The sequence below is a fragment of the Rutidosis leptorrhynchoides genome, chromosome 3 (assembly GCF_046630445.1).
Source record: "Rutidosis leptorrhynchoides isolate AG116_Rl617_1_P2 chromosome 3, CSIRO_AGI_Rlap_v1, whole genome shotgun sequence".
Classification (NCBI taxonomy): domain Eukaryota; kingdom Viridiplantae; phylum Streptophyta; class Magnoliopsida; order Asterales; family Asteraceae; genus Rutidosis; species Rutidosis leptorrhynchoides.
This window is the reverse complement of record NC_092335.1, coordinates 469740835-469753308: the sequence shown is the minus strand read 5'-3', so window position 1 is coordinate 469753308 and position 12474 is coordinate 469740835.

The following is a 12474-nucleotide window of genomic DNA, read 5'->3' as shown; positions in this document are numbered from 1 at the left end:
TCTTTATGGATCATTACCCTTATAAAATTAATTACATGTAAACTGTTAAAATGATTTATAATTTAAAAAATTAATGTACTTTTCGATTTATCCCAAACGAGACCATTACTACGAGTACAACTTTTTGTCTTAGCGGGGAATCATATATTTAAATTTATTAATTTTTGTATAATTTAACCATCAAATATGTAACCGGAGTAGATCAAGGTACATGCCAATATCGTCTATACCGAACGCACCTATCTTATTACCAAGGATAAAGGCCCAAAATTTCATGTACATTGTCACATGTGCCCACGTACATGAATATATAATATGGCTCGAATCTATAGATATATACCCAACCTATGGATGACCATCTGTGCACAAGCAATCTCACCTGGTCTATCAATCAGATTGCTGATGCCAATTTGACCATATTCATATCATATGGATGTTATTCAGGTTATATACCAAGCATCTCAAATATCTGCTTTTCTTGTTTGGCATCTGCAGCTTCAGTCAAGAAATCACCAACTACCACTTTATCCGAAGGAGTATGTCAATAGTCATTACCAAATTTTTAGGGCATTGCAGCTTTAACTCTTTAGAAGAAAACTTTATTCAATTTGAAACTTTATAATAACCCTGTTAAAGCACCAGTGATGGGGAACACTAATACCGAGTACCTTCGGTTTTGACAGTGATTTTTGGAAAGTATATGTAGCGACCCCGACAAATCGTCAAGTGACGGCGTCGACTACGTGGGTCCCATTACCTGATTATAAGTCTTTAAGATAACGTTTGACCAAAATATGTCGCCTTCATTTCAAAATAAGGATTGTTTCAAAGTTTACAAGAATTGTTCAACCAAAAGTTAAGTTACAACGTTATAAGTACGATTGAAATCTAGGCGACACAGTTTAAGGTAAGTCAAAAGACGCTCCATGAAATGCACGTATACTCGACATCCAATGCAAGTATCATATAGTAAGCGGAAGCATGTTTCACATATCGTGTAGTGACCTGAGAAAAACATAGAAATCTGTCAACGAAAACGTTGGTGAAATCATAGGTTTAAGTAAGTAGTTGAGTAAAAGTAAAGTAAGCCGAACCACAAGATTTGCAAAATTGAAATGATAATAGTACATTCTAAAAGTTAATATTCACGAGCACCCAATTATCAAAGCTTAACGTTCCGTCCGTTGAATACCCCATCAATTAGTGCTAGAACAACACTGTTCCCGAAAATATATTTCATTCGTAAACGGTAGCGAACCGTTTGAATGAGGGTTTGTCAAACCCATATGGCCATATAACATAAGTTCTCGCTTACACCATCTGATGTAACTAATGATAATCGGATTGAGGATTTTCGTTCTAAACTCGTATGTAGAATGTTTGTTTTCCCGTTCTTGTGTTCACTTAGTTCAAAAGAATCGTTTATGTTTTCTCATCCCAAAAGTAAGTTCAAAAGAGTAAAAAGTGGGACTATGATCTCACCTTTGATTGCAAGTGTAAATAGGTACTTCAACAAGTAATGTGCGCAAAGGACAACGCTAGTCTCGACCTAAACAAAGGTTGTATCAATAACGATAGTCACGAAGGGTCAAAGTTGTTCAATTAGTCATATGGCTCGACACGACTCGATTATGTAGCATGTGAAGCAAATTGTCAAGTTTCATGCAAGATACAAGTATAAAAGCATGTTAGGAAGATTGCATAAAAGTTTGGTTAAGTTTGACTAAAAGTCAAACTTGGTCAAAGTCAACGAAAAAGTCAACACGTTCGGGTCGGGTCTCGGACAAATTTTCTATGCTAGTTATTCATATATAAGCATGTTAAAACAAGTTGCATGTGAATTGGAGGTCTAGAACATGGCAAACATTTTTGATAAAATGGAAAAGTTGGACAGAATCTGGACAAGGCAAATGTCGCGCCGCGGCAAGGGGTGTCGCGCCGCGACATAACACATGGTCTGGTGTCAGGTCGTTTTCAAGGTTCAAGTCTTGGTCAAAACTTCAAACAAACGCAAAACGCAAACCGCAAACAATTAGAAGACGTATCTTATACCGTTGGAAAGCTCTTTTGACAAGGAACACAACTAAACACAAATCCTCAAACAAAAACATCATTTACAACAATCGAATTCTCGTCATGTGATCAATAAACGCTCATTTCAAAGCCTCAAGTTCATCAATATGCATTTTAAGTTCCGGGAATCCAATTTACACATATGATATGCCGTTTTGAAGGTAATGAAGCATACATTACAACTAATCACTAACAATTAACATTCCATGGCATTCAAGCATCCAAAAATTCATTTCAAGAACTAGCAAACCCTAGTCAAGCAACACCAAAATCAATAATCACGTTTTTGAAGTTTCTTTGATCAATCTATATATCAACATGAAGCTAATGATGCTAGTAACACTTTTAAAACATGAACTTTAACAATCTAACAACCTTTAATCATCCAAATCAAAGATTAAGCATACAATTTTCATTTTCAAGCTAGTTACACCAAAATCAACAAATCAAGCAAACAAATCATATATTCATGTCATACACGAGCCATAGTCACTAACTAACAACATTTCAAGTAATTAAAACGAATTTAGAGAAATTTAGTGTTTTAGAAATGTTACCCAAAATCAATGAGGTTGGTATCAAATCGAAGAGGATGAAACGAGGATTCCAAAAGTACAATTTGTTTTGATGTTTGATTTCTTGCTTGAATTTGGATGATGATTGAAGATGATGAAGAATTTAAGGTTTGAGTTTTTGGTTGAGAGAAAAGAAGAAAGAAAAGAAATTAAAAATGTGGGGAATGGTGGAGAAGTAGTTGACTTAGTCAACTACTAGTGATTAGTTTGGCCATATGGCAAAAATGGTCCCTCGAGTTTGTAGTCGGGTGCGGGAATTAACCAAACGAATATTTTAAAAACGCTCGAGTAAACGGGTGACGTTATATTTAAATAACGAGGATATTATGAACGTTAGTTAATGAAGATACAAATTTAAATCGCGAAAGATATTATTAAAAAAAAAGACGGTGTTAAAATAAATTTAACGGAAAAACGCGGGATGTTACATTATCCACACCTCAAAAGAAATTTCGTCCCGAAATTTAGTTGGAAGTAGTATTTGTTGAATCTTCCTCCAGATCTCGTGTTGCCAATTCTACGAATAAGTGAAGGTACGTCCTTGGACATTTCAGCGAACTTGACGGTCGGGATCATATGTTGTTTTAAGGTTTGGTTTCACGATCCCTGGTTTTAACTGGTTTTCCCATGAAGAGAAGTTTGTCATCAATAGTTGGTGTATCTGGCAGGATTGCACGTTCCTGTTCCGCAGGACACGTTTCCAAATTTGTTACGCGAAATGTAGGGTAAACGGAAACTTAATTGAGTCGAAAGTTCTAAGCGGTAGGAAGCGGTCCCAATACGCCCCAAGGTTTCAAAAGGTTCGATATTGCGGCTAGCCTTTCTCGATTTTCCCAAAATGGATTACACCTTTCCAAGGTGCGGTTTCTCAACATTATGCGGCTACACACTGGGATTTGTGAGGTTTTCATCTAAGTTTGGTATAACTCTTCTGGCGACCATGGGTTGTCTCGAGCCCTTCTCGGACTTGAAAGATCTCAATTGTTGTTTCTTGATGGAGTTCAGATTCGGTGATTTGCTTTGATTGAATGAACAGGGGTATGACATTAGCAGTCATATGGGGTTTCGGAAAGTGCGTGCGAACACACGAGTGGTAACTACTGTTGTAAGAGTGATCTACTAAAGGTGACAATACGAGTTCGTGACATGTCTTTTCAAGACGTAAATCGTTCGTTTGCTTGGTTCATCGGTTTGTGGGTGGTACGCGGTACTCATGTCTAAGCGGGTCTCTAAGGTTTCTTGTAAAACTAGAAGTGAAACGAGTATTTCGATACGGGATAATTGACAAGGATACACCGTGTTGGAATAGAATCTCTTAAGATATGTTTGAACAAGTCAGTTAGGGTTCGAAAAATGTTCGTTAGGACTATTCACCCTCGTGGCGAATACTAATGTAATATGAGGAGTTTCTCTATCCATGGAGAAATGTTACAAGGAGTTTCCTTAAACAGAAATGTGAGCGATAAAGATAGGAGTGAAATGAGGACTTAGAATAGGATGAGCTTACATCTCGAGGTTGCCATATCGTGCCTCTAGTTGTCAAAAGTTGAAGTCTGAAAGAGAAACGAGATCGTACACGTAGTTGTTTAGTTCGGGGTTGAATAATAGTTGGCCGATTATTAGAAACACAATGACATTAAGTCAAAGAAGAGTGAAGTATCATTGGATCGTGTGTTATCTTAAGTTCCAGTAATATCAGACGGTAACGGTGAAATAACAGAGATATGTAGCGTGGTATGTGATGACGAGAAAATTGATCGGATCCACAATTTAGTATTAGAATTCTTCGCGCAAAATAACGAATTTCAGTTACACTGATTTTGAGTCGAGAGAGCATGCCTTCCGGCGTTCATGTAGAAATATTTTCATAATTGAGTTCCATCTGGTGCTATACGATTTTAACTAGAAATGTTGGTGTGAAGTATCACGCTCAAGGTTCGGACATGGGGGGGGGGGGTTTAAATTTTTCCCTCAGTGAGTTAACGAGGTTAAAAGTCGTGTAACATGAGAAAAGGCAGAAATGAATCTTCGGTAATAACCGGCGAGATCTAAGATTTTACGAATACAAGTCTGAGTCGGGGGAGTTTCCTGATTACATGTGGCTTGATTTCGAGATTGATTGAAATGCCTAGACCATTCACATCATGGTTTAGAAAATTGTACTTCGTTCAACAGAAATTCTCACTCGGAGAATTTGGTATAGAGTTGCTCTTTTCTCAAAAGTTCGAGCGTAAGATGGTGATGTTGTTCGTTTTCCTTCTTTACTTGAATAACTCAAGATGTCATCTATAAATACGATAACCGATTTGTCTAGATAAGTTTGCATACGTGGTTTAGGAGGTTCATGAATACGGACAGAGTCCTAAATAAATCGAATGGTACTAAGAGAGATTTACAACTAACGTTGTGAGTTCGGGAGATGGCTTAGGAGACATCGTCTCCCCTAACCGGAACGGAGGTCGATTTAGGACGCACACGGAATTCATGCAATAATCATGAGGTCATGGATACAAGGAAGAGGGTATCGGTTTTCAACCGAAAATTACTTAGTTCACAATGATCTATACAAGACGTCGGGGAAACAATTTCTTTCTAACGAATAGGTTTTGAGCTCCTTAGTTCTATAGGTGTCAAGTCAAAATTCTTAACGTATATCCTCCGATAAAATATATAGGCACACAATATTTTCCGTTGGTCACTTAAATTGCCTAAGTAGTGTCTAGGGGAAAAGGTGGAGTGCAAAGAGCACGAGTCAAAGCCTTGGTTATAAAACGTCTAGCGGTAACCGAATCGAATAAGTATGAAATATACGGTTTGTTGTGAAGAAACGTACCCGTGACTAGTCCATCGTTGTCTCGGGCATCCTAGGGGTCGATGTTGATAGTTCAACGGCGTGCGTTGGGGTTGATTTCTTCTTTGGGCACACATTCCTAAAATGACCCAGTTGGCCACATTCGAAGCAAGCACCCGTCCTGTGTGCGTTGGGCACCTTTCGAGCGACGGTAGCGGTACTCTTACAGGCATGGGCCACATGTCCACTTATGTGACACTTGATGCAAAATGGTTTGCCACACTCACCAAAATGATGTTTGCGACACTTGTTACAATAAGGTAGATTTCCGGCATACCCTTTCTTGCCGCCGGGGGTGAGAGGCTTCTTGGAGAGGTTGTTATTGTTGTGGTTGCTTGGTTGCGAGGCTTCCCATTTTCTTTTGTTGTTACTCGAGTGGTTCTCGACCATTGGTGCCGGTGCTTCCATTTCATTCACCGTTTCTATAGTTTGGTGGGCCTTTGTTAAAGCCTCTTATAGGTTAGTGGGTTGGGATGCCATTACCCCGTGTTGAATGCTCTTAGGGAGGCCATCCATGTAAAGTTCGACTCTTAGGGATTCGGGAGTCATGAGATTCGGACACATTGAGACTAGTTCGGTAAACCGTTGATTATAAGCTCCGAGGTCATTCCCGACCGTTTTTAAATTCCTTAGACCCTGTTCGAGCCTTCGAGTCTCGTCGCGTAGAAAATATTCGGTGATCATTCTTTCTCTTAATTCGGTCCATGAGAGTGTGTGGGCTTCATCGATACCCACCGATTGTACGTACCTGTTCCACCACGAGAGAGCAATGCCGGTGAAAGTGAGAGTGGAAAACTTGACCTTATCTTGGTCTCGACAACCGCTTGTGTTAAAAACGGTCTCCATTTGTTCAAACCATCGGGTGAGAGTAACCGGTCCTCCGGTTCCATCGAAAGTGGGAGGGTTGTATTTCATGAAGTTCTTGTAGGAGCAACCTTCGCTTGAATTACCGGATCCATGATTGTTGTTGTTAGAAAAGTGATCGGCCACGGCCGTACCCACGGCGGTGGTTATCATTCGTTGAAGAGTTTGTTCCAGAGTTTCGAGAGGAGTATTGTGTTGACCTTGGTAAGCCATTGTTCCTTCATGACACAAGAATATCGTTGGTTAGTATTTTCAACAATACTAACCGGAGTATGGAATAAGGATAGAGAGAAAAATTTTCCTTGACTCGCCTTAAATTCTTTATGTCATAATGTCGGAACGTCCATGTGAATCACCGTAATATAATCCCGGAAATTATATTACCCTGATTCTCATGTGCATTTAACATTACTTCATAAAGTCAAGGTGGCGCATCAACAAAATTTATCAACGTAAGATCAAGATCGAATACAAGTCAGATATGATAGAAGAGTTCGAGTATAAATGCACAAATAGTCAAGTAATTCCTACTTCAGTCTATATGCCGGTTGTAGTCTAGATTCACCTATGTACCCTATGACTCGGGGTTGACACAAATGAACTCTAAATCCCTACAACCAAGGCTCTGATACCACTTGTAGCGACCCCGACAAATCGTCAAGTGACGGCGTCGACTACGTGGGTCCCATTACCTGATTATAAGTCTTTAAGATAACGTTTGACCAAAATATGTCGCCTTCATTTCAAAATAAGGATTGTTTCAAAGTTTACAAGAATTGTTCAACCAAAAGTTAAGTTACAACGTTATAAGTACGATTGAAATCTAGGCGACACAGTTTAAGGTAAGTCAAAAGACGCTCCATGAAATGCACGTATACTCGACATCCAATGCAAGTATCATATAGTAAGCGGAAGCATGTTTCACATATCGTGTAGTGACCTGAGAAAAACATAGAAATCTGTCAACGAAAACGTTGGTGAAATCATAGGTTTAAGTAAGTAGTTGAGTAAAAGTAAAGTAAGCCGAACCACAAGATTTGCAAAATTGAAATGATAATAGTACATTCTAAAAGTTAATATTCACGAGCACCCAATTATCAAAGCTTAACGTTCCGTCCGTTGAATACCCCATCAATTAGTGCTAGAACAACACTGTTCCCGAAAATATATTTCATTCGTAAACGGTAGCGAACCGTTTGAATGAGGGTTTGTCAAACCCATATGGCCATATAACATAAGTTCTCGCTTACACCATCTGATGTAACTAATGATAATCGGATTGAGGATTTTCGTTCTAAACTCGTATGTAGAATGTTTGTTTTCCCGTTCTTGTGTTCACTTAGTTCAAAAGAATCGTTTATGTTTTCTCATCCCAAAAGTAAGTTCAAAAGAGTAAAAAGTGGGACTATGATCTCACCTTTGATTGCAAGTGTAAATAGGTACTTCAACAAGTAATGTGCGCAAAGGACAACGCTAGTCTCGACCTAAACAAAGGTTGTATCAATAACGATAGTCACGAAGGGTCAAAGTTGTTCAATTAGTCATATGGCTCGACACGACTCGATTATGTAGCATGTGAAGCAAATTGTCAAGTTTCATGCAAGATACAAGTATAAAAGCATGTTAGGAAGATTGCATAAAAGTTTGGTTAAGTTTGACTAAAAGTCAAACTTGGTCAAAGTCAACGAAAAAGTCAACACGTTCGGGTCGGGTCTCGGACAAATTTTCTATGCTAGTTATTCATATATAAGCATGTTAAAACAAGTTGCATGTGAATTGGAGGTCTAGAACATGGCAAACATTTTTGATAAAATGGAAAAGTTGGACAGAATCTGGACAAGGCAAATGTCGCGCCGCGGCAAGGGGTGTCGCGCCGCGACATAACACATGGTCTGGTGTCAGGTCGTTTTCAAGGTTCAAGTCTTGGTCAAAACTTCAAACAAACGCAAAACGCAAACCGCAAACAATTAGAAGACGTATCTTATACCGTTGGAAAGCTCTTTTGACAAGGAACACAACTAAACACAAATCCTCAAACAAAAACATCATTTACAACAATCGAATTCTCGTCATGTGATCAATAAACGCTCATTTCAAAGCCTCAAGTTCATCAATATGCATTTTAAGTTCCGGGAATCCAATTTACACATATGATATGCCGTTTTGAAGGTAATGAAGCATACATTACAACTAATCACTAACAATTAACATTCCATGGCATTCAAGCATCCAAAAATTCATTTCAAGAACTAGCAAACCCTAGTCAAGCAACACCAAAATCAATAATCACGTTTTTGAAGTTTCTTTGATCAATCTATATATCAACATGAAGCTAATGATGCTAGTAACACTTTTAAAACATGAACTTTAACAATCTAACAACCTTTAATCATCCAAATCAAAGATTAAGCATACAATTTTCATTTTCAAGCTAGTTACACCAAAATCAACAAATCAAGCAAACAAATCATATATTCATGTCATACACGAGCCATAGTCACTAACTAACAACATTTCAAGTAATTAAAACGAATTTAGAGAAATTTAGTGTTTTAGAAATGTTACCCAAAATCAATGAGGTTGGTATCAAATCGAAGAGGATGAAACGAGGATTCCAAAAGTACAATTTGTTTTGATGTTTGATTTCTTGCTTGAATTTGGATGATGATTGAAGATGATGAAGAATTTAAGGTTTGAGTTTTTGGTTGAGAGAAAAGAAGAAAGAAAAGAAATTAAAAATGTGGGGAATGGTGGAGAAGTAGTTGACTTAGTCAACTACTAGTGATTAGTTTGGCCATATGGCAAAAATGGTCCCTCGAGTTTGTAGTCGGGTGCGGGAATTAACCAAACGAATATTTTAAAAACGCTCGAGTAAACGGGTGACGTTATATTTAAATAACGAGGATATTATGAACGTTAGTTAATGAAGATACAAATTTAAATCGCGAAAGATATTATTAAAAAAAAAGACGGTGTTAAAATAAATTTAACGGAAAAACGCGGGATGTTACAGTATATAAAAATCATCCCAAAGAACTCCTACCCTACTAACCCACCATATTTATAATCAAGTTTTACGCATATTATGTATACCTGTCAAACGGGTCAGGCTGGGTCGGTTTGGGTAACGGGTCAAAATGGTTTTGGGTTGAAATGGATCATTGGTCAAACGGGTCAAATTTTTAAACATGTCTAAATGGGTCAGGTTGGGTAACTAGTCGAAAAGGGTCACGGGTCAAAACGTGTCATAACTTTATGAATATTGCGCAAGTGCTAATAACAAAATAACAAATACCAACATATATAATTGATAAAAAACAAAGCAAATGAAATTCGTGTTTGGATAGTATTTTATAGCTTGTATCTTGTGACAATCCGGTTAATTAAATACTGTACAATATAGTATCCTTAAATTCGCAAATGGCCCTAACATGTCAAACACCTAAACACATATTAAGAGTGAAAACACCCCGCATTGAAAACATTTAAATAGTCAATTCCCAAGCAACCTAAAAGTGCTCGACACATCTGAAACCCAAACGTGCTGCAAAGACTTCCAAATGTGCTTGAGACCTCAAGAGGTTGAAACCTCAAGGGTACGCGGGACAAATCCACCGATCACGCCTCATGACCATGTAACGAACAATAACTCTAACTCATCCGAGCCGTATGGTGCATCAACGAGATGCGTACGCTAGACTAGGAGATTACAAAGATACCTCCTCATAAGGACCATAAAAGAACAAAACACGGATAAGAAGCAATTTTGCAACTAATAACCAACTAAACCATGAACGAAAAACCGACACTGAGGTCACCTGAACACTTGAAACCCATGGACGTAACAAATACATTCACCAAACACCGACATAAGCCATAAATAAATCATCCCAAAGTGGGATGATTGGCTATTAAATCCATTGTAATTTTTTAGTCTCTTCCCCTAGTGCCTTACTAGGGGGAGTGTTTTTGAATAAATAAAATTTTTATTGCCGTTAAAAAAAAAAAAAAAGTATAAGTAGCAAAAAATCAATTAATAACACAACCAACACAAACTAAACTTAATAAGGGGCTCACTCTAACCACAACCAAACCACATAGTTAAGATTCTCGAAGTACAAACTTAACTAAACAACATATTATTTCCGGCCAGGACCTCACTGCTGCGAAAAGAAACGTAACCACCAAATTGAAACGCTAGTAAGGTTAAGACGACGACTTTCATGGAATTGACCAAAGGGTGTTGTAGCTTTAAACGAAGCAAACGAGAGCAAAAACGGGTAGGGAAACAAGGGTAAACGACCAAAGGGTGTTGAATCTCAACTTATGTTATATAAATCAAATTGATCTATACCATTGATTGAGGACTAACAAGAATGCGATATGTCTATGCACCCCATCATAAATGATAAATTGGATTGGGTTTGTAAATATTTAACTGACTTAAAATCATAACTGATAAATTAATTAGGTTGTAAATATATAACTGACTAAAAATGAAACATACATCTTGAATCTTGTTCATTAATGTATGTTACTTTCAATGAAAAATTTTGAATAATAAATTCTTATTATTATTTACACTAACATTAATACAAAAACTATTATAAATACCGAGTATGTCCTTCAAAGGGTGAAGAAAACATCCAATATTCATTTTTAATAAGTATAGCTTCAAAATTAATGTTCACAATGGAGAATAATATCATGTGTTTTATTTTTTGTTACATGTTATTTTCAAGTTGAATGCGTACGATTATTGTGAAGGCTATGGTAATACAACAACACTCTCAAACTCTCATTTTAAATCTACTATACACACTAAAGAAAAAATTACTCCGTAGCATTTTTTATCAAACTAGAAACATATTTATTATCTTTCAGAATGGTATATTAGACCATAGATAATGGTGACTGTGACGTGGAGTGGTAGAGTTGCACTTTTTGGGGAAAAACTGTGACTGGGCCATGACATTTTGGGGGAGTTGTAATGGGGGGCTTTTGTAAGGGCGTTTGTGGGTGATGTGTCAAAATATGATTGGAGGTTGGGTTAAAAAGTGATGAAAAAGGTAGAAAAAAATTAAAAAAGAAAAAAAAAATCACAAACGCACATTTTTATGCCCGTGCTCGCTTAACAAACGCCCCAACACAAACGCCCACAAACGCCCCATTCCGGGCGTTTGTGGGGCGTTTGTGGGCGGATTCAAGGCAACAAACGCTGCAATATCTGTGGTCTTATATGAATAACATGTTGCCTTGTTTATAGTGCTAACTTTCTTTTGTTTTGATTACTTAATAGGCGAAGGTTTTAAAACTTACGAATATAATTTCACACCCAATCAATGTATACTGGATGCTTGCAGTCAAAAGTGCTTGGATAAGATGCCCAAAGATGGAAGTATCGCAGATTCAGCGTGTAATGGAACATTGTGTTTATGTTGTATATGAGTGACCACGATAATGGAATTGTTAAAGTTTAATATTGTGTACTATTGACGCGAACACAAAATAAAGTAACTTTTAAACCAAAATTTACTTTATCTAACAACATACTAAAGTTCATAGTTGTTACTATTCTACTTGGGGCATTTTTGTCCTTTCAATATATATTTTTATGTTTCTAGTCAATCATATGTTTACAGTTACACCAATAGACAAAGTGTTTAAAATTACTGAAATGCCTAAAGTTTTTTGCAACACATCGGCCAAACCAAGTCACACTTTTATACACCAAAAAATTGTTGGAAAAACTCGATAAAAACGTGTGTTTTCACCAAACTTTAGACAAAAATAATTATATCTTTGAGTGGCATATAATAGTAACTATTTAATGAGTTTTGTAGTTCTTGACGAGGGCTTTAATATGAGTTAAAGAGTGTTCAAAAGGGATTAAAGGTGAATGAGATATCGAATCTCAAAGTTTCTAGTTTGGTGCAAAATTTAGAAGTTTTAGTATTTTGTCCCACATCGGTTGTGAGAACAAACCTAAGGCTATAGTCTCTACTATAAATAAAGGCCTTAGGCTTTGAAGAAAGATACACAAAAAATCATATAAGCATTCTTATATGATTAGAGTTTCCTCTCTGCCGCAATAAAGTCTCCCCGTTCCGG